The sequence below is a fragment of the Mobula birostris genome, chromosome 28 (genome assembly GCF_030028105.1).
Source record: "Mobula birostris isolate sMobBir1 chromosome 28, sMobBir1.hap1, whole genome shotgun sequence".
Classification (NCBI taxonomy): Eukaryota; Metazoa; Chordata; class Chondrichthyes; order Myliobatiformes; family Myliobatidae; genus Mobula; species Mobula birostris.
The window spans coordinates 23738949-23766074 of NC_092397.1; the positions used below are offsets into that span (position 1 = coordinate 23738949).

Here is a 27126-nt window from a genome sequence, read left to right on the forward strand (position 1 = left end):
CACTAGGAGCCTGGGCTTGGGCTCCGAGCCAGAGACTGGACAAGGACCCAGAACCTGAGTCTGGACTAGGGCTCGGGCCCTAGAACCAGGCAAAGACAGGACAGGACAGGACGTGGCTGGGGTCTGGCGTCTTGGCTCTTGAGGCCGGCCGGCGTCTTGGCTCTTGAGGCCGGCGGAGGCTGATAACTCGAAGGCTGAAACTCGGAGACAGACTGGGAACTGTACATCAACATAGAGCCGGGACTTATACTTCGAAAAGCCGGGACACATATTTAACACGACACTAACATGAGACAGGACAGTACATAGACAGAGAGCCGGGACTTATCCTTCGACAAGCGCGAACTCAACTTCATCTGCACACCAAGGTGGGACAGGTCCATCTGTCGGGTAACGGCAGAACTGCCGGACTTACCCAACAGAGGCAAAGACAAGACAAGACAGATCTCCCCGCAGGCAACGGAAGAAACGGCCTGACTTACCCCCACGGAGGCGAGGACAAGACAAGACAGATCTCCCCGCAGGTAACGGAAGAAACGGCCTGACTTACCCCCACGGAGGCGAGGACAAGAAGAGATAAACACCGAAGAACTGCAGAAAGTTCCACCTCTGCATCGGGGTTCCTCCGAGTCGCAATTCGGCCAGGAACCTCAGCTGGCTACAGAAACAACCGGATCCGTACATAGCTCGGAGTGGCTGGCAGCCACTCAGCCGGCCCTGGAAACAGCCGAATCCATATCGCAAAGACAGCTCCGACTACCGACAGCAAGGCTCCATGAAGAGATAGTTCTCCAACGCGGCCTAAAGATGGGAAATGGCCACTCTAGCCTTCCACAGGCAGGCTGCTCCCAGGGGATCATGACAAGACAAACCAGCAGCCCGCACTCAACCCCAAGGCTACTTATATTCTAAGCCACAAGATGGGAAACAGGTGCCTATGATTAACTCAATCAAAACAAGGGATAGTTGGAAGACCGGGAGTCCTGAGTCTACGGACTGGACTGTGAAACGGAATGCAGACTTCACGGACCAGACCATGACACAAACTGGTTCCTGAAGGGAACAAACAGCCGTAAGTTACCGATTCACGCTTGCTGAGAAGAGGGCAATAAATGGATGCTGACCTGGAGCAGAGTCAACAAACAGGAGAATTCAAGCCAATCAGATGGCCTACAGTCAATGACACTGGAATGGGATAACTGAACTGGAAAATATGAATATAAAAGTGGAAACTTCGAATGTGCTAGCAGCGATAACTCTTTCCAGAAACCCACCATCGCAAGGAAGAACTCCCAAGTCGGTGACTGGGAGAAGAAAGGATGCATCACTTGGCCAACTGAGATGCCCCAGTTTGGTGATATAGATGAGAAAATTAGTCTGAGTGAGTATTGGCACAGCGGGAACAGCAGAATTCCTGTTCTAAGTTGTTGGCCCGGTGTCGACACAGTTACGTTGTTGTTTATGCAGAGACAATAAAGTGGGAGTTTTGATTACAGTATTTACAAGTTACAGAGTGAATTTCCTAACCAAGTTCGATAGGACTATCGATGGACTGGAACAAAAATACTCTTCCAGATGCACTTCAAAAATTCCATTTCTTATCTTGCACAAAAAATGATCTGGTTAATTTTGGAGAAGTTGAAATGTCTGATTGCTGTAACCCTATCTACAAAATGACATTTCTTTGTGATTTGCCAGCAGATCTGTTCCTCAGAATTTTACCAGCTATGAAGAGAATTACAGTATAATCCCAGCAATGTGGTTGTTGGTGGTTATTTTATTTATTCCTAAACTCAACTCATACTTACATATTCATCGGCTTTTCTAAAGAAGATGGACAATAAGAATTGTCTTTCCCATTTGCTGATGCGTGAGGCCGGCGCCATTTTATAGGAATAAAACCTGCTGCAGAGTGAGGATTGATCCGACAGAGAGCGGCTCGGGATCTGGTGGAATCACATGGCGCATGGGAGCCGCTTCACTCCTCAAAACTCCTGCAACATGGAGCGACAGTGGTATAGGGATGAGCACAGCTGCCTTTCAAGCAGCTCACCCGGGTTCGATTCCCGGCGATCGCCGTGAGTTGTACCTGTTTTTCAGCACTTATCACATAAACGTCTCGGCCTGGAATCACTCAGCCACATCACTTCCTTCTCTATGAAATGACATTTCTGCCCGTCGTTCTTCTGCCATTTTAGACCAGTTTTTCTCTTTCCTATTTGTCTTACCGTCATCCTGTATTGGTGTCGCCCTATCAGAGATGTCCCCCGTTTCACTTCCCACCCAACTTCTCACCTTCTTTGACACAGAAATCTATCTTCTTCTCTCATCATTTCTAATTAAGTGTCAAGATCAGAAAGCGTAATCCCGTTTCATCACTCACAAATGTTTCTTGAGGTGATGAGTGTTTCCAGCATTTTCTGTTCAATCTGTTCAATACCAGACACAGCTTCATGCAGCGGAGAACCGGATGTGTTGGACAAACGCTGAGCACAGCAGGAATTGTCGTTTTACCCGCGACGTTCTCAATAAATCTCAGAAAGTGATGAAGTGAGTGGACGGAAATTTCAGTTAGAAGTACAAGTTTTTCTTTTTTAAGTTAAATGTGTGTTGTGTACACAGGTGAAGTGACGGCGATTTGCGGTAAAAAAAATTCTGTTGAAGAATAGCAGACGATGGTTTCGATGTGTCGGCCTCTGCATAACGGGCCCAGCACATTCCCGCTGCGCTATACTGCTGATAGGTAAATATCTCTGTTCTTCTCCTGTCTTTCTATTTGTTAATTTTGACGCTTTACCCCGATTATCTATTGTTTTGTTTGTTGGATTATATTCCCTGTCTAATTTCCCTCGTGTCTCTCTCACGCTTTTAACTTCCTCCCCGTCCTCCTTTCCCTGTTCATCAGTTCCTGCCCCGTCCGGTTATTATCCGGTCTCTGTGCTCCGACCCAGCCGGATATCTCGACCCGACATTTCAGCAACGGATCTGATTTTCATTATCATTCTGGCCCTATTCCTACGGCCCTGCAGTCAGACACACTGGCTATCTCCCTCTGTGTCTCCTTGCCTTCCTTCTCTCTGTCAGCGGGCTGTTATTTAGGCTATAAACACAGGCGCTGGAAATCCCAAACACTGAATGCCGGAGCAAATCACCAGGTCAGACAGCATCTCTGGGGAGCAGTAAACAGTCGATGTTTCGTGCGAGATGCCGCCTGGCCCGCTGAATTTCTCCTCCATTTGTGTATGCTATTTCGGTCAGTCTCCGACATAACGAGCAGCGACCGCAGTCTGAGTTGCAGCGGAGAATACACGCACACTCCGGGATTTATTTAGTCCAGTCCCGAGTCTCGTTCACCTCCCCATCCGTCCATATGATCGAATGAAGGTCAGAATTCCGTCAGTTTTCAATAGTCCGCAAATCTCTGGGTCTGAATGTGAAAGTGAGCTGCTGTCAGCAGTCCTCTCTCCCCTCTGTAGAGTCCTGCCGTCGGATGTCTTGCGATTCTCGTACCAGACGGTTTAGCAAGTGGTTAGAGCTCGCTCAATGATGCTCCTGTGAAATAAAAACAGATTGAAGAGGGGTTGAGGAGGTCTCACTGAAGCCAGGAAGTGGACACACCGGTGCGCTTTCTTGCTGTTCTTTGTGGCGTTCAGAGCGCTGGTTTGGTGGTCCACTCTCTCTCTCTCTGGAGGAGCCGTTTATTTGCAGTAATGAGCGGTCCCCTGGCCTAATGAATCATCTCTTTAGTCTTGTCCACGTTGAGACTCAACGCATCACCTGACGATTGGGTTTGAGTTTTGCAATGTTCAAAATTCAATGCTCACTAGCGTGGAGATGCCGGGGATTGAACCCGGGACATCATACATGCAAAGCATGCGCTCTTCCACTGAGCTACATCCCCACTTAAAATGCAGAAGTGTTCAGGTCCAAACCTTCCTGCATATCACAACTGAGCAGTGCGACACAGATAATGTCTGATGGCCACAGTCATTCGGCCCCGAGTCTGCTGCCCATCCAGTGCGATCATACTTAATCCTTGTTCAGTTCTCTTCTTAAACACCATGATATTTTTTGTGGAATGAAACCAATTAGACTCCAGCAGAATGATCACGAAAAAGGAAACACGTACCACATTCTGAAGAATAATTTCAATCTCGCTGTTCTGTCTATTGAATGGTTTCCTTGTGAAAAAAGATGGACGCTTGACCTCACAATCCACCCCGTTATGACACTCCACCTTATTGTTTACCCGCAGTGTGCTTTCTCTGTCGCTGTTCCACTTTATTCTGCATTTTATTATTGATTTACCTTGTTCTCTCTCAAGGAACTGTGTAATGATGCGATGTCTATGAATAGTATGAAAGAGAAGCGTTTGTCACATATTGTATCTAGGTATGGCAGCAGAAAGGGAGCACGGACACAGAACACGGACACTAAACACGACGACACAAAGAGACAATTCCAAACTCAACGATAGATAGTTTCTTCCCTTGGCGCGGCAATGCTCCGGTCTCACTCCAGCGGTTGAACTTGATGGGGATACTGACGAGGATGCAGGCGAAGGTTCCAGGCAGGCAGGGAAGGGAACAGTCCAGCAAACAATCCCTGGTTTGCAGAGGTATTTATGTGACAGACCGAAATGAGAATCGCCCCTGCTATTTCTGCACTAACCTTCAACAGGGACAAAGGGATACCTTACGAGGCCATGAAGTATTTACACCCCAATTTGCCCCCTCTTTTGCAATCAGAGTATTGCCCATAACCTCACTAATGTTTTACCTTAGTTATGTAGATCGTGCGTCCGTTTCCTGAGAAAATTAAAGTAATACAATATTCTTTTACGTTCTCCCTAATCTCCTTTGGTTCCATTTACAGATGACCACGCTGACCATCGTGAAGGCCAATGTTGTTTCCTCGCTATCCTTTTGCTCTTAATATATCTGTAGAATCCCTTGGGATTCTCCTTCCAGTTAACTGCCAAAGCAAACTTATACTTTCCTTTCCTCTCCTAATTTTCCCTTTAAGTGTTGTTTGCATTCTTTGCATGATTAAAGCATCATGCGTCCCTCGTCCCTGGTCTATCAAGGTGCACACTCGTGTCCCAGTCTATCGAAGAGGGCGAAATCCTCAAAATTGTCAAAATATGTAAGCACATCATTCTCATTCCACCGCTGGCTATTGATGTCACTTTCTGCAGAAAGAAGGAGCAAGTCGTTGTTCTCCATGGCCAGAGACACCGTATCTGTATCCGTATCACACAACCGAGTTAATCATGGGGCGATACATTCCCCAGTCTTTTGAACAATTTTGTCCCACTTATCCACCTATTCCTCGCCTCGGCGCCCCAGTCACTTTGTGTCGTCCCGTCGCCTCCCATAACTGAACAGGCTGACGCGCTTGGGAAGCGGATTCATCTGTGCCGGATGGACTTCTTTGCAGAGATATGAAAGAGGTAGCTGAATAGATGGTGCATCTTTTCAAGAATCACTAGATTCAGAAATGTTTCCGGAAAGTGGAAAATTGAAACTCTCTCTCCACCTTTCGAAGAATGGAAGGGGGCAACAACCATATGGCCTGATTTCAGTGTTTAACATGATGTTGGAGTCCATTATTAAGCATTATTTTACAAATAAATTATTTTCTTGTCAACTGATTTTTCAATAAGGAGAAAATTCAGACATTAGGTATAAATGAAGTTAGGTGTCCTTGTGCAGGATTCCCCAAATGCTGACTTGCAGCTTGAGTTGGGAGTAAAGAGGTAAATACAATGTTCGCATTCAGTTTGAGAGGACACAGGTACAGTGTAATCTCATTTTAGAAAGGCAGAGACGAGTCACGATCACGTGATGCGTGGATTTATTCAAGAGGTAACAAGTAGGCATGGTGCAGGGTTTATCAGTAAATTTGAGTATGTTTCACAAAACAGGCAGGTCAAAAACATGTGTACACATTAGTCTCTGTACAGTGTGAGAGTGTGGGTTTCATTTCGTACCTGTCAATCTCTGGTGTAGGTGAGACTGGGGGTTCATTCTGTACCTGTCAGTCTCTGGTGCAAATGAGACTGGGGGTTCATTCTGTACCTGTCATTCTCTGGTACAGTGTGAGAGTGTGGGATTCATTCTGTATCAGTCAGTCTCTGGTACATTGTGAGAGTGTGGAGTTCATTTTGAACCCGTCAGTCTCTGGTACAGTGTGGGAGTGTGGGGTTCATTCTGTACCTGTCAGTCTCTGGTACAATGTGAGAGTGTGGGCTTCACTCTGTACCTCTCACTGTCTGGTACAGTGTTAGAGTGTGGGGTTCATTCTGTACCTGTCAGTCTCTGGTACAGTGTGAGTGTGTGGGATTCATTCTGTACCCGTCAGTCTCTGGTACAGTGTGAGTGTGTGGGGTTCATTCCGTACCTGTCAGTCTCTGGTACAGTGTAAGAGTGTGGGCTTCATTCTGTATCCATCAGTCTCTGGCACAAACTGAGAGCGTGGGGGTTCAATCTGTAACTGTCAGTTTCTGGTATAGTGCAGAGGTTTAGTGCACAGTTTACCTCGAAGTAATGTTAATTCAGTTTCATCACTGCAGTTGATAAATTTGTTTAAATCTTCTTTGAACAATTGGACACAATGATCCGCATGAATACAGTATCTCGGAATCAATGCTATCAGTCAATAACAGCATCAGACACAGGAGCAGTGTTATGTGACTGGGCCCATGGAGTCTGCTCCTCCATTCGATCGTGGCTGATTTATTATCCCTCCCAACCCTATTCTCCTGCCGTCTTTCCATAATGTGTGACACTCTTAATATTTAAGAACTTACCTACGTCCGCTTTAAATAGACCCAGTAACTTTACCACCAGAGCCGTCCGTTTTTAATATACAAATTACTTGGCTTCCTCAGCAATGAATGCCACAGATTCCTGTCTTCTATTTCCGTAGATAATGCATTCCGTTCGGTGCAGTCCCCTGCCACAATCCTGTCCCAGAGAATAAAGCTGTGGGTCTGCGCCAATCTTTTCACCTCCTGCCCAACAGCCTGAAACAGCATCCGCATCTCACCAAATGGATTTATCTCCCTAAGGTACAAAGTTGAAAGATTAAACGAAATTTATTACCGAAGTATATACTCGTAACCACATGAGCATCCACCGTAAATACAATGAAACACAATAGAATCAATGAAAGACCGCACTCAAGAAAGACAGCAAACGAGCAATGTGCAGAAGACTATAAACTATGCAAATACAATAAAGAACAAACGAAATATTAATAATAAATAAATAATCAATAAATGTTGAGAACATGAAAAGACTTGAAAGTGAGTTTATGGGTTGTGGGTACTGTTCAGTGTTGGGTAAATGAAGCTATCCATTCTTCTTCAGGAGTCTGATGGTTGCGGGGTGATGGACATGTTGATGTGTTACCTCCTTCCTGATGGAGCTGTGTGAAGAGAGTATGACCTGCATGGCCGCGGCCCTCTATTCCGTGTAGATGCGCTCAGCGGTGGGGAGGGGCATAACTGTGCTGGACTGGACTCTATCCATTACGTTTTCTGGGCTTTTCCATACAAGGACACTGGCGGTTCCATGTCAGGTCCTCTTGCCACCAGTCAATATAATCTCCACCGCACATCTGTTGAAGTCTGTCAAATGTTTAGATGACATGCAGAGCGCTGCCGTGCCTCCTTTGTAACAGGAGGTATGTGCCGGGCCCAGGAGAGAGAATCTGAAATGATAACACTGAGGAAGTTATATTTCCCCCTTCATCCTTCCCTCGCTGCTGCTCCCTCGTCCCTCACCATCCGCACTGCGCTCTCACTTGGTTTTTGGCATAGATTCCCTTCTCACTTCTTTCATTTAATTTCGTGAGCTGAGTTTGTCAACTCACTCCTATAACGCTGCTTCAGTGACAGCTCAACTACCTAAAAAAAAATTCCACTGGTTCTTACGTTGTTGTCTTCCACAGCACCGTCTCTTCAAAGGCATAACACGCTGCCAGGAGGTTATGACCGTCGCGTGTTTATTGATGTCCGCATGCAACGAATATTTAGACAGGTCCTCTGAGGTATTTCCAGACCTTTTTTTTTTATATCCCTCTGTTTTGTCACATTTAGACTTTCAGTTTTCCAGCGTAAATGTGCGTGTGTGTGTGTGTGTGTGTGTGTGTGTCTGTGTGTGTGTGTGTGTGTGTGTGTTTGCGCGCGCGCGCCTCTGGTGTGTGTATGTGTGTATGTTTGTCTCTGTGTGTGTTGTTTGTGTGGGTGTGAGATTCACCAGCAGATATAATTTCAATTTAATACTTGGGAACTCATTCCCAGACCAGAGAAACAACTCATATCAAGAGTCTGCCTCTGGGAGGGAAAGGGTCAGTTTCGTAAATCAAAAAAGGTACTTTAATTACATTTTCTGTGGCTGGTTTTGGTATGTGTTAATAGCTTTTATTGAATTAATCAATCCGAATTTTATTTTTACAACATAAGAACATTTCTCAGAATATCTACTTAAAAAGCAGAGAAGATGGCTGCACGACGCAGCACGCAGTGGCCACTCCGGAATGAATATCTGTAATCTGTCAAGTAGGGTGCCGTGCACAATCCCGATTTGATGGAGGCGGACGTGAGAAATACAGAGGAACATCTGGTGAAACTTCTGACATGTCTGTTTCGCTGCCGCTCGACTGTGCGATCCAGAATCTCCAGAGGAGAAGGCCCCGAATCCTCAGCGTTGCCTGTTGCTTGGCGGCTGGGGCCAGGGTCGAAGCTCTCGGCAGAGATGGTGCCCGGTGCTCGGTGTCGGAGGCTCGAAGTTTTTGGACGGACTCAGAATCGGCTGTAATCGAATGCTTCCAGGATGCTGCATCGGCAAGCTTGCGGCGCTGGAGGTTCATGGCAGGTAGAGATTTTCATCCTTCTACCATCTGCGTGAGATGATGGGGCTATCGGGACTCTGAGACATTTTTTTTTTTACCGTGCCCATGGCCTGCTCTGTATCAAATTACGGTATTGCTTTGCACTGTTGTAACTATACATGTATGTTATAATTATGCGTCTTTTTGTCAGTTTTGGTCTTGGTCTGCCTTGTATTTCTGTGATATCATACTGGAGGAACATTGTATCATTTCTTAATGCAGGCATTACTAAATGACAATAAGCGAGGACGGAGTATCCTCATAATCTAATCTAATCAAAGATTTGGGGAGATGTTATGAGGAAGCAGATTCAGCGGTTTGCCAAGTGAGATAGAAGACACGGATCAACACACACAAAATGCTGGAGGAACAGGCAGCATCTATGGAAAAGAGAACAGTCGACGTTTCAGGCCGATATCCTTCAGCAGGACTGGAGCAATAAAAAGATGAGTGGTAGAATTAAAATGTGGGGAAAGGAAAGGATGAAGCCAAGTGAGTGCTGAAACCGGGAGGGGCTGGGCAGAGCAAACAGTTGGGAAGTTGTTTTGGGAAAGAGATACAGGACTGGAAAAGAGGGAGTCTGATAGGAGAGGACAGAAGGCCATGGAAGAAAGGAAACGGAGGAGGAGCACCAGGGGAGGCGATGGACAGGCAAGGAATTCAACCCCCGGCATCTCCAGGTTGGTGACTGTGAATTAAAAAAAATCGGTGGGAAATCCCACATGTTGAAATTCCGAGCAACACACACAAAATGCCGGAGTAACTCAGCAGGCCAGGGGATAAGCAATTGCCTGCCTGTCTTCAGACCGTCCCACGTGGAGAGTTAAAACCCGACCCTTACTGTTTCAGTTACAAAGATGTGGTGGTGAAATGGAAAACCCGCCCCGCGTGGCAGGGAGGTGCGAAGCATCAGCGATACTCCACATCTCCCCATCTGTCACTGACTGGTGCGGCCGTGATGGTCTGAACATGACAGCAACAGGTAATCCCGGTGGAGGAGTTGCTGCGTTTGAGGTGAGTGCTTGCAGTACATCAACGTCGCGAGTTCCGCTCACAAGGTGAACTGCGGGTTCAACACTGAAGGGACTCCGACATTCATTCAATCATCAGGACAGGATTAGGAAGTTAATGGCACCTCGGCTGAAAACGTCCTATTTATTAAAAATGAGCTTACCAGTGGGATGAATTGTCCGTCTAGACAATTAAGTGAAGTAAAACACATTTCGCGGGTGAAATATCGGGAACGAGGTGCAAGACGGGATAGAACACAAAAGGCACGGAGATAGTAACCGGGTGGGCCAGAAAGTGGGGAAACAAGAAAGAAAGGTGGAGAAAAAGAGAAAGAGGAAAAACAGGGAATGAACAAAAGAAATGAAGTACGTTTGAGTTTGTATACGAGAAAGAGACGGAATGGACCCAGACATATACTGGCACAGACCCAGACCATGACATGTACAGACACAGGCATATACAGACAGAGAACCAGACCCAGACATTTACAGACACAGGCATATACAGACAGAGAACCAGACCCAGACATTTACAGACACAGGCATAAACACATACATACATTCACACAAAACATCGCGCAACATTCACAGTTGTACAATTCTTAATAATCCCTGTAGCAGAGTGGCGCAGCGGAAGCGTGCTGGGCCCATAACCCAGAGGTCGATGGATCGAAACCATCCTCTGTTGGCGGCAGCAGATATTCATCCTGATGTTTTGAAACACCAATGTGTCACATCATACATCTAGAGAGGAAACCGCATTTCAATTGAAATTCTTCATTTATTCGTACTTGTTTAATTCTTGTCTCTGTGGCGCAATCGGTGAGCGCGTTCGGCTGTTAACCGAAAGGTTGGTGGTTCGAGCCCACCCAGGGACGCTAGTATTCCGGTATTTTTTTCTCTCTCTCTTGTAACCGAGAAAATGTTCAGCAGCATCTATGGAATAAAGTACACAGTCAGTGTTTCAGGCCGAAACCCTTCTTCAAGATCATGAAGCAGCCTAGCCTACTGAGTTATTTTGTGTGTGTTCCAGCCTTTTGTGTGTGTTGCTTGGATTTCCAGCATCTGCTGCACATTTTCTCGTTTGTGATTCGACTAGTGCACGACGAAATCTCTTCCATGGAATTGGATTGGATTGAATTGACTTTAGTAATTACGTCCTTCACATACATGAGGAGTAAACATATTTACGTTACGTCTCCGTTTAAATGTGCAATGTGCAATTTATAGTAAATATGTAGTAGATATTACTATATTTATTACAGTCAATATGACAGAAATATGATTCTATCAGCTTGAATTAATCAGTCTGATGGTCTGGTGGAAGAAGCTGTCCCGGAGCCTGTTGGTCCTGGCTTTTATGCTGCGGTACTGTTTCCCGGATGGTAGCAGCAGAAACAGTTTGAGATTCGGGTCACTCGGGTCCTCAACAATCCTTCGGATCATTTTTACAAACTTGTCTCTGTAAATGTCCTGAACAGTGGGAAGTTCACATCTACAGATGCGCTGGGCTGTCCGCACCACTCTCTGCAGAGTCCTGTGATTGAGGGAAGTACAGTTCCCATACCAGGCAGTGATGCAGCCAGTCAGGGTGCTCTCAATTCTGTGCCTGTAGAAAGTCCTTAGGATTTGGGGACCCATACCAAATTTCTTCAACCGTCTGGGGTGAAAGAGGCGCTGCTGTGCCTTTTTCACCACGCAGCCGGTATTTATAGACTCGTGAGATCCTCGCTGATGTGTATGCCGAGAACCTTTCAACCTCTCAACCCCAGATCCATTGATGTCGATAGGGCTGCGTACTCTGAAGAAGTTTGAATCTTCCCTTCGACGGGAGTTAGTGAAACCCTCTCTCACTGCTCCCCCTTTGTGATCTCAGCTCTTGTTTTTCTGCTGTGTTTCATTACCAGCTGGGAAACTCTGCGCTGTCCGGAGGCCGGCGCTCGCTACTGCTGCCGCAACGGGCTCAGGGGGAATTGAATCTGTTCTACGAGTTTCAGTCACATACCGTACCGTAATACAGTTAAAAGCTTCTCATTCTCACTGTTCAGAGAGATCAAACGATTACACACTGTATTGGGAGAGAACAAGGTGAAGCAATAACAAAATGCAGAATAAAGTGTAACAGCGACAGAGAAAGCACAGCGCAGGTAAATAATAAGGTGCAGCTTCGTACCGAGGTGGATTGTGAGGTCAAACGTCCATCCTACCTTATGGGAAACCATTCAATAGACACAACAGTGGGACTGAAACTATCCCTGAGACTGTGACGCGTGCTTTCAAGCTTTTGTATTTTCTGCCGGATGAAAGAGGGAACGAGAGAATATCTGGGGCAGGTCATGTCTTTGGTCAGGAAAATGTATGTTCGATTTGACCAGAAAGTGTGTGTTTCCTACAGCGGAGTCCGTGGAACTAACCGACTTCCCTGGTCTAATGCTGTTTTTCTCATTCAGTTTGGGGTCCTCGATCATCCTGCATGAGGGACCACCACCATCGTACATGAGGAATTCATCAGATCCATTAGAGTGAATTTCAGTCAGAACAAACTGCTCAGGAATTAGAGTTCTGCGTTCATGGTGCTTGGCGAGGATTTTTTTTTTAGCCTGAAAGTGTACAACCTGCAATGGCCGGGAATGGAAACCGTGTCAACTGCTTGGGAAGCAGCTATGCTCACCACTATACCACCATCTCCACATGATGCAAACCAGACTCAGTGACTGAATGGTCTCTGGTGCTATCAGATTCTGTAACTCGATTCTCAGTGTCTGAGCTGTTTTCTGAAGGATCATTCCTCACTCTGTTGCAGTTCCTATTCCGACCAGTAGGTGTCGCGACGTTCCGACAGACCGGAGAAACACAGCACCTGGGATCCGACTGAAGGGAGAATCGACCCGAGAGATTCGAAGGGCTACAAATGGTTTCCTGCTTCACGTATCAGTAAAAGGGAAACAAATCCTGATTATAAATATCCGTTCAAACAACACGCAGTTAGACGTTAATGGGATCCCCTCCCTTGCCCAGTCCTTGAACACAGTAAGTGACTGAATCGCTAATGAATCCTGAGACCCGTCCAGTCACGAAGTGAGGAGCGGATGGGTAAAATGCACCAGCTCTACACTCAGCAAATAAACATCAGAGTGACTCTATGAGTTCTCCTACACACTGACATCCGTGTGATAGGTTCCATACTCTTGTTTATTCCTCGCTAGTTCAGTGGTTAGTATCCCCGCCTGTCACGCGGGAGACCAAGGTTCATTTCGCCAACGAGGAGACCGTTTTCCTGCTTCAAATGAAGACGGGATTATAATATGGGACAATCTAGTGTACAAATAGCCCAAAACTGGAGTGTTTCCCGAGAACAAGGGACATTCATCATTTTGTTTTCACTTTTCCCTCACGACGTCTGTATCTCAAGGCCGTTTGACGTTACACTCAATGACCGAATCCGTCACTCCGAAACATTATACAGAGACTGCTGCCATGAGATATGAACTCCCGCACTTTCCCAGCACTCGTGCCGACTCTCTCAGTTTGTCTGGTTGACTGTGTGGAGAAGACAGGCAAAGGAACAGCTGAAACACTTTGGAGAGAACGATGCCATGGAATGTGTAACGCCGGGTTTAAAGCCACCCTGCCCCTCCCGCAACACTGGACCCGCTGAACAGACGTTCAGAAAATGAACTTGGGGGCGGGGAAGGTAGGATTGATTTTGTGACGTCATTACAACACGTGACCATTCGTTTCGTTGCTCCGCCCCTAGACCTGATTGACAGCAAAATACCTGAAAACGGTGCGAGTTGCTGATTGGCTCAGGAGCGTTGGTGGCGCTGGCTGTGAATGTGCGGGGATGATGGGAAATAAAGTAAGTTCATGTTGGGGGTGGGGGCGAAGAGTGTTTGGAAAAGGATCCGGAAATAAAGGGTCCGGGTGAGTGCGGTAAGAGGTTGGAATGAAGTTGGATCTAGATCTGCAAAATGGAAAAAGGAAAACAATATTGCAATCATTTCAAGAGATATGAAAGGATACTGAAAAAAGGAAAGAAGACTTCGAGGTACTGTTTAAATTTTACCCGAAACAGATTTATTTTACCAATCCCATTAAATTAACTGCAGCAATACACAAAATGCTGGAGGAATTCAACAGCATCTATAGAAAAGATTTCAATCGACATTTCAGACCGAGACCATTCATCAGTCCTCAGTTCCTCCGGCATTTCATTTGTGTAGCTTGGATTTCCAGCATCTGCACGTTTTCTCATTTGAAATTAACTAAATTTGATAACTATTTTAGGGAATATAGATTGTGCTCAAACTTTAAGGGGAGGTGATGTGCTAATCGTTAAGATAAGAAACTGTGAGAAGGCATTACATTTGAAGACTTTATTTGGTTAAAAAAGGATGGTATCTGTGTTGCCTAATGAAAATACAGGTATCGGGGTGTTAGGACAGGTGTTCTGGTGGAGATTTCGATAAAGAGATTAAGAATGTAAATAGATTACAAGTGCAAACACGAGGATATCTGCAGATACTGCAAATTCAAGCAACACACACACAAAAGTGCTGGTGAACGCAGCAGGTCAGGCAGCGTCTATAGAAAGAGTTACAGTCGACGTTTCGGACCGAGACCCTTCGTCAGGACTCGCCCGAAACGTCGACTGTGCCCCTTCCTATAGATGCTGCCTGGCCTGCTGCGTTCACCAGCATTTTTTGTGTGTGTTGCAGAGATTACAAGTAGTTTGAAATGGAGAAAACATGGACAGTTTAACTGCATTGATATATTTTGATGAGGTGAAGCTTTCAAGTAAAGTTAGTCTGGGGTATGTTAGTTATAATGCACGAGCGCATATTCCACCTCCGCTTAGATGTCACAATGTCAGAGATTTGGGCATGTTGTGGCAGTATCTCCTGGGAAACTAAGGTGTAGTTAGTGTTATGGGAAACTTAATATGAAGATTGTGAAGGTGTAAAGTTTGACTGGTGTAATTGTAGAGGAGAACATAGTGCAGTCTAGTCATAGTCATAGTCATACTTTATTGATCCCGAGGGAAATTGGTTTTCATTACAGTTGCACCATAAATAACAAATAGTTATAGAACCATAAATAGTTTAATAGTAATATGTAAATTATGCCAGTAAGTTATGAAATAAGTCCAGGACCAGCCTATTGGCTCAGGGTGTCTGACCCTCCATGGGAGGAGTTGTAAAGTTTGATGGCCACAGGCAGGAATGACTTCCTATGATGCTCAGTGTTGCATCTCGGTGGAATGAGTCTCTGGCTGAATGTACTCCTGTGCCCACCCAGTACATTATGTAGTGGATGGGAGACATTGTCCAAGATGGCATGCAACTTAGACAGCATCCTCCTTTCAGACACCACCGTGAGAGAGTCCAGTTCCATCCCCACAACATCACTGGTGTTACAAATGAGTTTGTTGATTCTGTTGGTGTCTGCTACCCTCAGCCTGCTGCCCCAGCACACAACAACAAACATGATAGCACTGGCCACCACAGACTTGTAGAACATCCTCAGCATCATCTGGCAGATGTTAAACGACCTCAGTCTTCTCAGGAAATAGAGATGGCTCTGTCCCTTCTTGTAGACAGCCTCAGTGTTCTTTGACCAGTCCAGTTTATTGTCAATTCGTATCCCTAGGTATTTGTAATCCTCCACCATGTCCACACTGACCCCCTGGATGGAAACAGGGGTCACCGGTACCTTAGCTCTCCTCAGGTCTACCACCAGCTCCTTTGTCTTTTTCACATTAAGCGGCAGATAATTCAGCTCACACCATGTTACAAGGATGTGAAGTACAGTACTTAAGAAAGCAGCTGGTTGAACAGGTTAAAGTACAGTTAGGTGTGTCTTAAACAGAGGCCTTGCAACACAGTTAAACCAAATGTTGATCAAGTATAACCAGTCAGATAGAATATGAAGTCAGCGGCTATGTGTCACATCACAGGTCCATTAATAAAGATACTTTACTAGTCAATGAAATGAAGTTTGTGATGTTTATAAAAGATGTGGTGAATTGTACTGTTCAGTCATCTAGACATACTGAGAAAATTAAAATGATTGTGAAAGCTGCTGCAAGGTATCTCGGTATAACTGGTGTTATGTGGGAAACTGTAAAAGAAGCTCTGATGGGTGGGGTATCTGTATTTCAGTCTCTTTGTGCAGGTACAGAATGGGATTAAGAATATTGCAGTGGAATGAGAGAAATTTGATGGTCAAGACATTAGGAAGTTTATTTTTGATTCATCACATCGGCCCAATATGAAACCGGGCTGTTACGGCATTTCCTCTACAGGAAATTATATTGCAGTATGGCATGATAGGTTAGGTGATAGAGGGGGTGGTGTTGCACGTTTAATATGGGAAGGGGCAGGACACAGAGTTGTGGATGTGAATGAAGTGCATGAGGTGTTTGTAGCAGAAGCATTTGATTCAACAGGTAGGGGTACTAAAGTGGTAAAACTCTTGTGGAGAGCTTTTGATTGATTTGTTGGAAAGCATATGTCACTCTAGATCACTAAGGGTTGTATGGTGTGGGGAATTTTGTGCACAGTTCACTGTGGGATCATTCATGGAACTGTATGATTGTAGAAGAATGTTTAGGTATTTCCAATCTTGTGTGATTTAATGATGGGAGGGGTATGAAATGTAATGTTTCTAATCATCTGAAAACTGCTGTAAATTTAACTCCAGTTGCAAACATTCTGGCTGGAGTGACTGAATGAGATGTTATGAGTGAGGAGACAATGGGGAGTGATTACTTTCCTATATTTATAAGCTTAGGTTTGGAGTTATATAGGGGGCAGGAGACTGTTTTTAGGAAGTGGAATTTTGATGAAGCAAACTGGGAGAATGTTGAGGATGATATGGGTTTCTGCAATGAATGGTGATGTCACATTATTCATCAAACTGCGGTGGAAGTGATGCCTGTTAAAAATGACATTAATAGGAGGAAGACTGCACCTTGGTGGATGGGGGAGTGTGCAGAGGGAATTAGGGAGAGAAATAAGGTGTTTGGGAGAGTTGAGAATTATCATTCTCTGAGTGACCTTATTAAGTATGAAAGGGTACAAGCTGTGGTGAGGAAAGTGGTGAAGGTTGTGAAAGAGGTTTACTGGAGGTCATCTTGTGATAGTATTGGACAGGATACTAAACTTGGAGGTGTTTGGGGAATGATTCAGAAAATCAGGGGGTGGAGTTCATCGGGTTAATAACATTCCAGTATTGATTAAAGAAAGTGATTGTTAGAACATAGAACAGTACAGCACAGTACGGGCCCTTCGGCCCACAATGTTGTGCCGACCTTCAAACCCTGCCTTCTATTTAACTCCCCACCTTAAATTCCTCCATATACCTGTCTAGTAGTCCCTTAAACTTCACTAGTGTATCTGCCTCCACCACTGACTCAGGCAGTGCATTCCATGCACCAACCACTCTCTGAGTAAAAAACCTTCCTCTAATATCCCCCTTGAACTTCCAACCCCTTACCTTAAAGCCATGTCCTCTTGTATTGAGCAGTGGTGCCCTGGGGAAGAGGCGCTGGCTATCCACTCAATCTATTCCTCTGATTATCTTGTACACCTCTATCATGTCTCCTCTCATCCTCCTTCTCTCCAAAGAGTAAAGCCCTAGCTCCCTTAATCTCTGATCATAATGCATACTCTCTAAACCAGGCAGCATCCTGGTAAATCTCCTCTGTACCCTTTCCAATGCTTCCACATCCTTCCTATAGTGAGGCAACCAGAACTGGACACAGTACTCCAAGTGTGGCCTAACCAGTGTTATATAGAGCTGCATCATTACATCGTGACTCTTAAACTCTATCCCTGGACTTATGAAAGTTAACACCCCATATGCTTTCTTAACTACCCTATCCACCTGTGAGGCAACTTTCAGGGAATCTGTGGACACGTACCCCCAGATCCCTCTGCTCCTCCATGCTACCAAGCATGCTGGCATTTACTTTGTACTCTGCCTTGGAGTTTGTCCTTCCAAAGTGTACCACCTCAGACTTCTCAGGCTTGAACTCCATCTGCCACTTCTCAGCCCACTTCTGCATCCTACCAATGTCTCTCTGCAAACTTTGACAATCCTCTACACTATCTACTACACCACCAACATTTGTGTCATCTGCAAACTTGCCAACCCACCCTTCTATCCCCACATCCAGGTCGTCAATAAAAATCAGGAAAAGTAGAGGTCCCAGAACAGATCCTTGTGGGACACCACTAGTCACAATCCTCCAATCTGAATGTACGCCCTCTACTGAAATAGAGAAGGTTGAGTTACTGGCTTGGTCATTTGCTGCATGTCACAATCAAGATAATTTAAATGAAGAGCCTAAATGATGTCAAGATGAGGATTTAAGTGAATACACTGATGTGTTGAAAGCCAGCTGTAACAATGATAGTGTTAGTTATGTAGAGTTTATTTGTGTGAATGTAAGAAAGCTATTAACAGTGCAAGTCAGATGGCTGTAGGAAAGGATGATATATGTTAGTGTATGTTTAAGCATATAGCTTACAACTCTTGAGATAATATTAACAAATTGGAATCATATTTGGAGTTTAGACCATATTTCCTCCTTATAGAAAATGATAGTACCTGTTCCGAAACCTGGAAATCCCCACAGGATCCTTCTAATTATAGACCAATATCATTAACATCCCATCTCATTTCGGTAAACTTACAGAACATATGGTAATAGAGTTGTTGAATTATATTTTGGAAAAGAGAGGTGATGGAGCATTTTATCAGCGTGGATTTTGGAACTGTACAATGACATTGGATTCAGTTTTATGTTTGGAAGATGATATTGGGAAAGCACTTGTAAATAAAGAAGTTGTAATTGCAGTATTTTTGTATTGAAAAAACATATGATATGTTATGAAAGGATTAAATTATAGAAATGTGGAGTGAGAAGGAGGCTACATTATTTTTTTCTGAGTTTTTTATTTGTATGCTCCAGGCAGTTAAGGATACGTAAGGTATATTTGGGATTCTATATGGTGGAGAATGGGACACTATAAGACAGTATTTGTAGCCCTTTATTGTTTAATATTATGATTAGTGATATTTTTTCTGAGATAGGTACTGGGGTGGGGAAATGACCTTTTGCAGATGATGCAGATTTATGGATCAGAGGTATAAAATCCAATCCAATTGTATATAGAATGTGATTAGTGATTAATAAGGTCAAACAGTGGGAATATAGACAGGGTTTAAAGCTTTCAGTAGCTAAAATACATTTTGTGTTTCACAAAGATGATCAATAGACCTCTTTATTGATCCATATCTTCCTCAATAGCAATTGATTTGAAATTATATGGTCAAACTCTTGAATAAGTGTCAGTGGTAAGATTTTATGGCATGTGGCTGGATTATAAGCCGACATGGAAGCACCATATCAGTAAAATAATTGATAAATGTAAAGGAGCACCGAATATTCTTGGGTGTCTGTGTACGTATTCTTGGGGCACTATCGGCCCATCACTGTGACTCTGTAAATAATTGATAAATGTAAAGGAACACTGAATATCCCTGGGTGTCTGTGTGGGTATTCTTGGGGAGCTATCGGCCCATCACTGTGACTCTGACGGGGAACCAATGCTACCAGAAATCTACCGAGCTGCTCATCCGCAAACTTCCCTTCCAGCATCTGGTGCAGAAGATCAGGCAGGACTTCAAAACCGATCTATGCTTCCAGAGCTCGACCATCAAAGGCCTGGAGGAGATTAACGAGGCTTACCTGGTCGGGCTCTTTGCACCATCCACACCAAGTGAGTCACCCTTGTGCCCAAAGATATTCAGTTGGCTCGCGGCATCGCCAGAAGCGAGCCTCAGCCTGGCCTCGGCAGCAAACACAACAAAATGCTCTTTTAAGAGCCACTAACCTGGAAGAGGAAAGGGCTGTCGCTTTCTCTTCATTACACTGTTGTGTTCACACACATTATCCCTCTGATCTCCCCCGTGGGAGTTTTGGGGTTGTTTGATGGGAAATCCCAATTGTCACACCAACTGATCTATTTGTTTTGGTCTCAGCTCATTTCATCAACACATCAATGTCACACTTTAGCCAAAGATGACCATCCACACCAGCAATAACCCCATCATCTCACAGTCAGTGTGAACTTACTGCTCACGATTCCTACATCCACTCCCAAATCACTCAGTTATATCACAAACAGCAAAGGTCACAGAACAGATCCATGTGGAACAACACTTGTCACCAGCATCTGATCACAAAACTACTCTCTGCCATCACTCTGTCTCCTATTGCAAAGCTAATTCTGGATCCAATTTGCCAAATGGCCTGACTGAGGCCCATATGAACCGTATCAATAAACTTCGTCGGTGACGGCAGACCTGGGTGAGGACGGTCAGGACCCAAGTGCTGGAGTATCAGAGACTAAAATCCAGACACGATAGGAGATGGAAACAACGACGGGGTTCCAAACCAGTCTGTGTCTGGAGGGAAGAGCACTTTGAGTAACTCCTTTGCTCCAAATTGGAGAAAAATAGGTAAATAGAAGAGAAGTAAAAAATTACAATAGAAACTGCAGATTCTGCAGTCTGAAGCAAAAGCAGAAAACAGGAAACTCCAGACCTGCCAGTTCACCACTTGTACTAGGAGAACATTTGGGGCTGTAGCAAAGCAGGAAATTATTGCCAACTTACAAAACCATCAGCCAAAGTTAACAGACTCTGGTGAAAGAGATTCTATGTTTAACAAATACATTTGAGTGTTTGAAGCTGTAACACCAACTGTGGACAACGAGTCCCAGGAATGCACTGAACCAAGATGTCCAGGACACGTTTGATAAGCCGCTCCATCACAGGGAGTTGGGGAAAATGAGAGCTGACCGTGATTTCTGAACTTGCTGATCAGAAACACTGATGGGAACTGAGTTGTGAAGAGCGGTGAGGAGTCTACAAAGGGGTAGATACAGGTGACGTGATTGGACACATTGTGGGGGAGGGAGAGTGTGAACTTGTACCTGACCCTCTGGCTAAAGAAATGTCTTCTTATCTCTTTTCTGAAGAGACATCCTTCTACTCTGAGTGTGTGCCATCTGGTGCTGGACGAACCCACTACAGGAAACATCCACTCCACGTTCACTCAAGTGGTTATAATGTCACTCTCTTCTCATTCTTATGAACTTCAGCAAGTACAGGCCCAGAGCCATCAAATGCACCTAATATGTTAACCTTTTCATTCCCGGGGTCATTCTCGTCAACCTGCTCTGGACCCTCTCTGATGCAAACACATCATTCCTTGGATAAAGGGCCCAGCATTGCTCACAATACTCCTTGCGGACTGACAAATGTCAGCATGGACAAGCGGGCCCCTATTTTCACATTTCTGTGAGAAAAGTAACTAATTTTCATTCTTATATTTTGCTGATTTTAATGTAATCTTCTTCCTCAGTTGTAATTTCTATTTCCCTTCACGATGAAGACTTTGCATTCAAAGTCAACAACATCTCCTCCACAATCACCATCAGCACTGGTGCACCACAAGGTTGTGCTTGGCCCACAACTCTACTCACTTTATACCTGTGATTGTGTGGCTAAGTACAACCCCGATGACATATTTAAGTTTGCAGATGACACCACTGTTGTTGGGTGAATCAAAGGTGGTGACAAATTTGCCCTCAGGAGGGAGATGTGTGATCTGGTTGAATGGTGCCACAACGACAACCTCTCACTCAATATCAGCAGATCACTGACCACAGGGGCAGGAAACCGGACGTCCACGGATCAGTCATCAGCAGGGGACTGGAGGTGGAGACAGTCAGTAACATTAAATTTCTGAGCATTATCATTTCAGAGGGTCTGTCCTGGGACTAGCAGTAAGTGTCACTATAAAGCAGGCAGGGCAGTGACTCTGCCTGCGTGTAATCAGCGTGACATCTGAAACTTTGACAGATATAGATGCAGAGTGGAGAGTAACCTGACTGGTTTCATCATGGCCTGATATGGAAACACAATGATCAGGAATGGAAAGGAAAATGTCTACAAGAAATTTGTGGAGATGTCAGGTGTAATTTTTTTTACCAGAGCGTGGTGAGTGCGTGGAATAGGCTACCGGCAAAGGTAGTGGAGGCAGATACAATAGAGTATTTTCACAGACTCCTGGATAGGTACTTGGAGCTTAGAAAAACAAAGGGCTCTGGGTAATGCCAGGTAATTTCTAAAATAGGTAGAGGTTTGGCACGGCATCGTGGGCCGAAGGGCCTGTATTGTGCTGTAGGTTTTCCATGTTTCTAACTGGTGGATGCATCCCAGTACATCACAGGCGAAGCCCTCCCCATCATTCAGTACATTTACAAGCAGCACTTCTACAAGAAAGCTGCATCCATCATCAACAACATCCTTCAGCCACCTCATGCTCTCTTCCACTGCTGTCATCGGGAAGGACGTACAGGAGCCTTAGGTCCCACACCACCAGGTTCAGGAAGAGTTGTTACCCTACAGCAGTCATGCTCTTGAAATGGTGTAGGTATCTTCACTGAACTAATTGCATATCCTGCACACTCACTTTCAAGTACTCCACAACTGAATTGCACAGTAATACACATCAAAGTTGCTGGTGAATGCAGCAGGCCAGGCAGCATCTCTAGGAAGAGGAGCAGTCGATGTTTCAGGCCCAGACCCTTCGTCAGGACACAGTAATATTTATGTTTTAGTATTTGCATTATTTGTCTTCTTTTGCACATTGGCTGTCTGTTCAGTCTTTGCTGTTTATAGTTTTCCTAAATTCCACTGTCTTCATTTCCCTGTAAATGCCTGAAAGAAAATTAATCTGAAAGTAGTAACCTGTTGCACCAGATGTCCCAACACAGGGGACCACTGCTACACTACGATAAGGAATGTCTATCATTTGCTCCTAAGACCACATTTCGTTAAGTTGGATCATTTGACTGTACTCCTCCTACCTGCACACAGACAGAGCCTAAGGAACAAGGCTTCAGAGATCAAGATAACCGAGGGGTGGTGTTGGGAGGCAGAGGAACGGTTACAGGATTGCCTTGGGTCAGCAGGCTGAGCCATGTTCATGAACTCATCTCAGGACCTGAAGGACGACACCGGGGTCACTACAGACTTTACTAAAACAGCTGTGGAGTCGTGTGTCCCCACAAAATCATTCAGGCTTTTCCCAAATCAGTAGGCCTGGATGAGCAATGAGATCAGGAACCTGCTGAGTGCCAGGTCAGAGGCATTCAAGTCTGGAGATCAGGAATGCTACAAGAGGTGCAGGTATGATCTCCAGAAACCATCTCTTTGGCAAAGTGGAGATTCCAGGCTAGACTGGAATAAAAGAGAGATGCTTGATAGCTGTGTCAGGGTTTGAATGCCAGAACCTCCTGCAAAGGTAAATCTTGTGATAAAAGGGGACAGCACAGCTTCGCTTCCAGACGAGCTCAATGCCTCCTATGCTCACTTTGTCCACCAGAAGAGGGAGCACCCCCGTGTCTCCCGATGGTCATTTGGTCTCAGTATCTGAAGATGACGTGCAGGCTGCCTTCAAGGGAGTGAATCCAAGGAAAGCATCCAGTCTGGACGGAGTACCTGGCCGAGTACTGAAGACCTGTGCTGACCAGCTGGCTCATGTATTCATGGATATCTTCAACCTCTTGATCTGGCAGTGTGTGGTACCCACCTACTTCAAGGAAGCTTCAATTATTACGGTGGCCAACAGGAGCGTGGTAACCTGTTTAAATGACTATTACCCAATGGCACTTACATCCACAGTGATGAAGTGTTTTGACAGGCTGGTGTTGAAGCATATCAGCTCTTGTCTGAATGGTGACTTGGATCCTCTCCAATTCACCTGCCGAAGCAACAGCAGATGCTGTCTTGTTGTCTCTTCACACAACTCTGGAACATCTGGAGAGCAAAGATGCAAACATCTGGATGCCCTTTATTGATTACAGTTCAGCATTTAACACCATCATCCCCTCAAAGCTGATCAGTAAGCTCTCAGACCTGGGCCTCAATACCCCCTTGTGCAATTGGATCCTGGATTTTCTCAGGTGCAGATCCAAGTCAGTTCAGATTGGCAAAAACATCTACTCCACAATCTCTATCAGCACAGGAGCACCACAAGGAAGTGTGCTTGGCCCCCAGCTCTACTCACTTTACACCTATGACTGTGTAGCTGAGTACAGCTCCAACACCATATACAAGTTTGCTGATCACACCACAATCAAAGGTGGTGATGAATCAGCAAACAGGAGAGAGATTGAAAACCTTGCTGAGTGGTGTAATAACAACAACCCCTCACTCAATGTCAGTAAGACTAAGGGACGGATTGTACACTTTAGGAGGGAAAAACCAAAGGTCCATGAGCTAGTAATCAAAGGATGATCAGAGGTGGAGAGAGTCAGTAACTTTAAATTCCTGTGTGTCACTCACTCAGAGGACCTGTCCTGGACCCATCGCATAAATATAATTGTGAAGAAAGCACAACAGCACTCTACTTCCTCAGGATTCTGCGGAGGTTCAGCATGTCATTGAAAACCTTGGCAAACATATAAATGTGTGGTGGAAGGTGTGCTGACTGGCTGCATTACGGCCTGGTATAGGAACACCAATGCCTTTGAGTGGAAAATCCCACAAAGTGTAGTGGATTCGGCCCAGTATATCACAGGTAAAACCCTCACAACCACTGAGCACATCTACATGAAACATTACCGTAGGAAAGCAGCGTCCATCAGCAAAGATCCTCACCACCTAGGCAATGATCTTTTCTCACTGTTACCATCAGGTAGAAGGTACAGGTACCTCAGGACTCGCCCCACCAGGTTCAAGAACAGTTACTACCCCTCAACCATCAGTGTCTTGAACAAAACACTCATGTCACCACTGTTATATCGTTATTTCATGCTTGTTATTTATTGCTATTTATTTCTCTGCATTTACACAATTTGTTTACAGTTTATAGTTCCTCATATTTACAGTTCACAGTTACTGTTCTGTAGATTTGTTAAGATTGCCCGCAGAACAAGATTCTCGGGGTTGTCTGTGAGAATACATTTGAATTTGAACTTTGAACAATATGGTGACATATGCGCAGTGTGATAACAACTTACTTTGGATAAAATTTTGGCTTTGACAATATTTTTCCGTGATGCTCTTTTATCATGATCCAGTTCCAACATATTTCATCCAAAATTATAAAAAGATTATCCACACAAAAATATAGAAAATACAAACATGACATATTTATAAGATCGAAGAGCTAAATTACAATATGAATATTACTGTGTATAACACACTCAATTGCAGGGAATGGGGGAGTGGGTCACGTCCCTGGAAATCTCCCACTGCCCCCATTCTGTTTACAATGGTCGCAAGTTTTTCAGCCGCTCTGCTGATTGACAGCTCCCTCTGCCCCGCCTCCCCGGCTGCCGGGTCACTGTCACGTGACACGTTGTGATTGTTACCCCGTGACGCGCTGACGTCACAAAGCCCCACCTTTAGCGACGTCGTTTCCCGGGGAACGGGCCGTGGTGGGCGGTAAGTCCGGGGTGGTGGAGTCGGTCTCCACTTGTTGGGGTTTCGGTCTCTCCTCTTCCTGCCCGCGGAACAGTGAGTGTCTGTCAGCGCCTCACTGCACCGGCTCTCTGCCTCAGGTACAATATTTAAAACATATTTGCACAGTCACATGGATGGGAAAGGTTGAGAGGGATTCGGGCCTAATGCAGGCAGATGGGCCGAGTTCAGGTCGACAACTTGGTCGGCGGGGATGAGTTGTACCGAAGGGACTGTTTCATTTCTGTATAGACCAGTGACTCTATTTTGGGAGGTTAAATCATGGCAGGATGTACACAGGTTCCTGAGAAGTTTCTGCCCCCCTCCCCCACACCTCCCTGGTACTGATTTAGATACCAGTTATTCTCTGTGTGAAATATTTACCCCTCAGATCCCCTTTGAATCCGTCTTTAAACAGTTTTGTCCTATTCTAATGAGAGGCAGTTCTTTGACTGTCAAGGCAAGTAGAACACACAACCCTGTCTACCTGTGATGCCACGTACAGGGAACTGTGTAACAATATTAGAGGCACATGCACAGGGGCTTCAGTGAGCAAGGCCCAGAGGGATATGAAACTAATGCAGGAAAGTGGGATTAGTACAGCTGTGCATGATGGGGAGCATAAATGTGATGGGCCAGAGGGTCTGTTTCTATCCAGTACAACCCTGACCACAGCAGTCCTCCAATGCAGTGGGGTTTGTCACCTTCATTCTCAACTGTGAGCTTGTTCCACTGAACCCCTTATCCTCTGAGAAGACATTTGCACCCTCCCACCGTGACCAAGCTATCAGCCATCTCTCCTAATATCACCCAGAGTACTTCACCAAATTCCCATATAAAACTATTGTTACTGGTGCATAGGGAATGACAGCATTTTGGTAGCCTTTTGAGGGGGTTGGTTCAGTATTTGACCATTAATTCCTTTGTACAACAACAATCCCATCATACTGGGTACTGAATGTTTTAGGTATGACCATCCTGAAGTTCTGTGCTTCAGGTTCCCATTGCACTTTCACTGTCAGTGATTTCTGCATGTCCATACTGACCATCGAGAATCTGTCTCCACTAACTCAGAACTTGGTCTGTCTTCTACCCTGCCTTGGTGATTCAAATGCTCATCCAGATGCTCCTTAAATACCAGCCTGCATCACCCCTTCAGACTGTGTTCCAGATTGTAACCTCCCTCTGGGGAGAAAGGAAACATAGAAAACCTACAGCACAATGCAGGCCCTTCGGCCCACAAAGTTGTGCCAAACATGTAGCTACCTTTGAAATTACTAGGGTTACCCATAGCCCTCTGTCTTTCTAAGCTCCGTGTATCTATCCAAACGTCTCTTAAAAGACCCTATCGTATCAGCCTCCACCACCATTGCTGGCAGCCTATTCCATACACTCACCACTCTCTGCATTTAAAATAAAGAGAAAAAAACAACTTAACCTGACATCTCCTCTGTACCTACTCCCAAGCACCTTAAACCTGTGCCCTCTTGTGGCAGCCATTTCAGCCCTGGGAAAAATCCTCTGACTATCCACAGAGTCAATGCTCTCATCATCTTATACACCTCTATCAGGTCACCTCTCATCCTCTGTCGCTCCAAGGAGAAAAGGCTGAGCTCATTCTACCTATTCTCATAAGGCATGCTCCCCAATCCAGGTAACATCCTTGTAATTC

General features: G+C 45.1%; 1 protein-coding gene and 2 non-coding genes across 4 annotated transcripts in view; 2 read left to right on the top strand and 1 right to left on the bottom strand.

The window, feature by feature from the left end:
• Positions 1-3829: 3829 nt before the first annotated feature.
• Positions 3830-3901, bottom strand: trnaa-ugc (transfer RNA alanine (anticodon UGC)). The gene has a single exon. It is a non-coding gene; the product is annotated as a tRNA-Ala (tRNA).
• A 6811-nt stretch (positions 3902-10712) lies between these two features.
• trnan-guu (transfer RNA asparagine (anticodon GUU)) lies at positions 10713-10786 on the top strand. Its single transcript has one exon. It is a non-coding gene; the product is annotated as a tRNA-Asn (tRNA).
• A 3079-nt stretch (positions 10787-13865) lies between these two features.
• The window catches only part of LOC140189015 (histone H3), a 32500-nt gene continuing 19239 nt past the window's right edge, over positions 13866-27126 (top strand). The window contains exon 1 of one of the 2 annotated variants that reach the window (XM_072245688.1): positions 13866-13956. The gene's annotated coding sequence lies outside the window, so the exon portion shown is untranslated. Of the gene's footprint in view, positions 13957-25419; positions 25556-27126 lie in introns of those variants that run through there. The other variant, XM_072245687.1, reaches the window with a different exon arrangement.